The 5488-nt window shown below is 46.2% G+C and overlaps 1 pseudogene; it reads right to left on the bottom strand.

Annotated features, from left to right (window-relative positions):
* Nucleotides 1–2994: 2994 nt before the first annotated feature.
* LOC142439633 (selenocysteine insertion sequence-binding protein 2 pseudogene) lies at nt 2995–5198 on the bottom strand (annotated as a pseudogene).
* Nucleotides 5199–5488: the final 290 nt, after the last annotated feature.

Below are 5488 nucleotides of genomic sequence, written 5' to 3'. Positions count from 1 at the left end.
AGCAGATGTTTAAGTTTAAAATAGTCCTAATGTAATGATGTTCTCCGGGGCCCAGAAGGAGCAAAGGCAAATCTCTTTGGAGGAATGGCCTTCGTTCTACAGACATATTCAAAGGAAACAAAACAGTTCAGGGTAAACCCCAAAACCTTAGAAACCACCAAAAAACAAAGCATCACAAGTAAGAGCCAGCCAAGACGGCAGCAAAGGCATCACTGGAAGGACATTAAATGCCCTAAAAAGGAAGCAAAAAGTATATGCAATACATAATTTGAAATAAAAGAGAGGGTTGAATATGATTAAAAATAATCAAAAAGAAAAAAAATTAGAACAAATTATTAAAATTATGGTTTAGTAGTTGTTTAGCTACAGCCAAAACTAGTGAACTTGAAAACAACTTCACAGAAAGCAGCATGGGAAAAAGAGGCTACATATGAAGAAGGGTAATGGGGGTTGCAGTGTTGGTGACTAGTTAAGAGGGTATACGTGATTCTTCAAAGTTCTAGAAGGAGGAGCGAAAGGATATGGGGCAGAGGCAATAAGTGAAAAACTATTGACTGACAACATTTTAGAAGTAAAAAAAGAATATAGAGATGCAAGACGTTAAATGAATTTCAAACATAATAAATAAAAAGAAAGTGACAACCAGACCTGAAATAAGGAAACTGTATAACACCAAAGTAAAGCAAACAAACACTTTCGTAAAGACAGATTACCCTCCCGAGAATCACAAAGTAGTATGGCAGATTTTGATGGAACCGTATCTTTGAGCTTTATATGCACACAGAATAATTGTCACCTCAATATTCCACAACCAAGGATAGTATCTTCTTAAAATGGAAGCTGAAGTCAGATATTTTTTCAGAAAACCAAAGCAGAGAATTTGGAACTGCAAATCTTCATGGACTACTATTAGGAAACAGGTGACCGCAGATGAATGGTCTAAAAGGTGAAAGGTAGGAAACACTTCTCTGAGTGGCAGCGTCCATCCGTCTTCCCTTCCCGACTGTCTGAGTTTCTGTTCTTCCAGAAGCAGACCTGGAGCCCGACAGTTGGGTGCAGGTAGTTCATTTGGGGAGCGATTCCAAGAAGCAGAGTTAGAAAATGGAATAACAAGGGGAATGGGGGGAAAGTCTAGCAACAATTGCTTTAAGCACCATGGTCTTTGGGGTTCAATCCTGCTGGAGTCGTCTGCGAGACGTAGGACCTGCCGCAAAGGAGAGGAAGCGGAGGTATTTTGACCCCATCTCCCATCCGGGATTAGCGAAGACTGCTCCATGCAGCATGTGGACCAAGCCTTGTTCAGTGCCACGACGGGCAGGCACCGCCACTGCACCCCACTGCCACTGCACCCCACCCATGACAGGCAGGCACCGCCACTGCACCCCACCCATGACGGGCAGGCACCGCCACTGCACCCCACTGCACCCCACCCATGACGGGCAGGCACCGCCACTGCACCCCACCCTCTGAGATGAGCCGAGGGGCTGCAGGCAGAGCGCAGACAGCCTGCTGTCATATGCAGTCTTACAAGATAACAAAACACGACCCCTTTGCTGTAGAGTCGATCTGACTCACGGAGAGCGGTACCACGTCCCATCGCTACGACTTTGTAAAACCAGATGACCAGGGCTTTCGTCCGAGGCACCTCTGGGACAATTCCAATCACCCACCTCTTCGTTGGCAGCCTGGGGCTTAACTGTGTGTGCTGTCCAGGATGGCTGCTATGCCGACCGAACCCTAATTGTGTGTAATTGTGTCCTGCTTTTCCCGAGAGGCGACCAGGTGTAAAATCAATGCTCTGTGCTCAGGGAAGGGCTGGGGAGGATGGAAGTAGGGTGGGCGTCTGAGGGCATCACTGGGCCTCCACCCTAGGCTCGGTGACCGACTTCAGCTCCCTCTTTGTGTGAGCGAGGAGCCCTGGCGCACAGTCGTTCTGCCAAGGGCAGTCCTACCCTGTCCGCAAGGGTCACCCACTGTGAGTCGGCGGCATTAACTTGGCCGCGGTGAGACTGGCTTGGGTTTGCAGTGATGGGAACTGAATGCAGGCAGACTCGTGTGAACTGCTGCTTCTTGGGTTTTGCTGCACGCAGCTGAAGGCAGTCCCAGATCACAAACCCAAGGGGGGATTGGGAAGAGAGTAACAAAACAGGAGCCTCAGTTTTGCTGTGCTTCCCTCCTCCCTTTTATTTTTTTAAAGTAATCACTATTTATTAAAAACAAGTTAGCCTTCTTACTTATAGAGAAAATATGAAAGTAAATTTCTTCCCTTTGGTCTCAAAGAATTCAGAATGTGTTCATTTAAAATAAGAAACTGAAAAATTATCAAAACTGAAATGTCAAAACATCGATATGCATTTTTTGATTAAGACTAAATTGTTACAGATGAGAAAACTTTTTTTCTTCAGTGACTCATTTTAGCAAACTTTTCATCTTTAAATGTGAAAACATACATCCCCTGAGAAACAAACACTTCACCATGCCCCTCTTTGCTCTAATGTTAGCATCACTAAAAGAAGACTTTACACTAGTTTCCTATAAAGCAGTAAGAGCTTCCTGGAAGGTGGAAAAAAAGTAAGATTAGGAATGGCACCTTCTTCGACCTCCTGACAATTAAAATTGTCCTACTCCACCTGGCACGCAGTAACTACAATACCGGGCTCCTGCAGACAGGTGTAATTTATAATTTACTTGTTTAATTGTTCGGTAATAATAAGAGGAGTTTCTTTAGCAACCAAAGTAGTCTAAGTATCATGTTTTCTGCAGTATTCTGCAAATCCAGTGTGGTCAGAAAGCCAAAGCTGTATCACAGTATGGCACCCAACAAGCCATGTCTACAACCATTCTTTCACTCCGCCTAGTTTTCATATTGAATGGCTGAATCCAATACAGTAGATCAATGAAGAACTGAGAGTAAGACAGTCTTATCTAATCCACTCCTTTACTCAAAATATGGACACGTGTGCGCGCGAACACACACACACAGCTCTTTTCTTATCATTTCAAATTAATCACTAATGTTTCTTCTAGTTCCTGGGCACATCCTTATACGCTTCCAAATGTTCTCTCCAGATGTCAGTGTAATGTGGCTCTTCTTGCTCACTGCAGTTTGGGTGTGCATCCTCCAGAGAGTTCCCTGATCTCTGTGTGGGTGGGCTGAGTGACCTGTAAGGACCAGGCTCTTCAGCCAGCTCTTGGCATATGCTTTCTAGCGTGGTCTTGTACTCCTGACGGGCCACCATTGTCAGCTCACCCATCTTGTGGAACTGGTCCTGGGCTCCATCGTAGCTGAATATCCTGACCACACTAACAGGAACGGCTTTGTTTCCACTGCGTCCCAGAGCTGTGCGGTGGAGAGCACACACCAGTGGAATGATCTGCTCACAGGCATCATCAATAATGGCATGCAAAGTGTCATCCAACCCGCCTTTGGACTGTATCTTCTCACAGTTGGGAGAAATAATGACCCGTTTCAACTTTTTGAGTTTCAGGTGTTTGAGAACTTCTCTCAGCCCCAATACGAGTCGGCATTTGGGCTTAGCCTTGACTGGATCTTTCTGATACATACGGTCTGGGAAAGGTACCAGCTCTTTTAGAAGATCCATAGCACAAGCATCAGCTTCCTTACTAAGCATCTGGCTGCAGTAATCCCTGACCCTCCGGCTGTGAATCTTCGGGAAGCTGGTTGAGTCGAGACGAAGATGGCTGGTTTCTGAGTCGCTCTGGAGCTCAGGTGTGAATGGTTCTTCTGACCTTCTTTCTTCTACAGTAGTGGAGGAGCTCGATTCTTCCATTTCCCCTGAACGGTCATCCTGCTGGAAGGACTGGTCAGCACCACTGCTGTCTACACCTTGCATGTCAGTTGCAACATTTTCTTGGAGATGCTGCTGCTTTTTCTCGGGCCGTTCCTTCAAAATAATCTTCTTCAAAGACGTTGGGTTCCTGGCCTTGGGAGCCTCTGGCTGCTTCCCTTTCTTCCTCGGCGGGGCACTGGAGTCTAGGGGGCTGAGATTCTGCACCTGCTGCAAGTGGTGGCTCTTCGTCCCCGAGGTGGCTTTTTTGGAAAGAACCGGCACAGCACCAACCGAGACCACCCCACATTTGGAAGACTGCTGGGCATTCTGGGAGTGCTGCTGCTTCTCCCCTGCTGCGAGCATTCTGCCCAAATCCAGCTGAACTGGAATTTCACTCTTTGTTCACTGTTCTTAAAATCCTTCTGCTGCTGCTGTTTGGATCGACATTTGTTGCCTCTCCCCTGTTTCCTCCTTCAGCAGCAACGGCCACATTGGGGAACGCGTCAGCATCGTCAGTCCTCGGTGGCTCTTGAACGGTTAGAACTTCATATTTTGATTTAGATTTTTCTTTCTTTTTCTTACTCTTTCTTGAAACTTCATTTTGTTCAAGGTTGCCACTTTGTAAATCTTTGGACATTTTAGGATCTGCTGCTGAAGCAACTGTCTTTAGGCTCTTCGTGGCAGTGACGTCGTTAGTGACTGGTGACAGTTCTATAGACAGTGTCTGCCGCACAGCATAGCCCATTGGCGTCCAAGGCAACACTCTTGTGTAGGAAGGTGAACTGTCAACATCATCATCAGCGACTGAGTGAGTTGCATTTCCATTCTGACTGCTCTTTCCCCCTCTGATAGCCCTGCAAGCGGTTGTACTTCTCTCAGGAGAGAGATGCTGCTTGTACGAGAGCGCAAAGGCCTCCATTTGGGTTGTTTTGGCATCTCTGCTACACCATTGTTCTCCGGAATTTGCAGTTCAGGAAAATCCACCCTGGTAAATTCAAACTCAAGCGTGGAGGTAGAGCCATTCTTCTCTATTAATCTGGATTTCCTGTCTGTTCGTTTATTATGCTAGACGTCTGATTTAAAGCTATTTTCTGCATGGATGTGTATGATGGGAGCTGGCTTGATACCGGCTCTTCTGCTGGCAAACTTGGGCTCATCATATGTCCTTTTCTCAAGCTGACCTTTGATTTCATGAGCGGGAGGATGCACGCGCTCACTTTGGGGCTTAGCAGCTTGTAAATCTTGGGACCAACTGGGTTGATTGTAGTCATACCGGGAGGCAGGCACCAAACAAACATTTGGTGTAGATTCAAGGGTATCAGGAGAATAAGCATACGGATCAATAGTTCTATCAGAAGATCAATACAGAGATGGAAAAGTTGAAGCTCCAAGGGCCATCTCTTCCATATCTATTTTCTACCTCGCCTTCAGAGCCTCGCAGGAGCTCCGACACCGTGATGGGCGGCTCTGAGGAGGCCCAGCTGCGAGAAGCCAGGTGCAGCCACTACGATGGCTGCTGGGACAAAATACTTGGCGTTACTTTCTCGTGCTCATCTGCCCCTCCTCCCTTTTAAAGGGTGATCGTAGACCCAAATTATTTTAAATAGTCTTGGTACATCAAAAACGTTGACAGAAACAGAATAAAACGTAAACAATATTTGCAAGATTTTTCAAAAAGACAAAACAAAACTCGAAAG

Source organism: Tenrec ecaudatus, chromosome 1, assembly GCF_050624435.1.
Source record: "Tenrec ecaudatus isolate mTenEca1 chromosome 1, mTenEca1.hap1, whole genome shotgun sequence".
Lineage (NCBI taxonomy): Eukaryota > Metazoa > Chordata > Mammalia > Afrosoricida > Tenrecidae > Tenrec > Tenrec ecaudatus.
The sequence above is the reverse complement of the archived record's forward strand: the minus strand, read 5'-3'. Positions and strand labels throughout refer to the sequence as shown.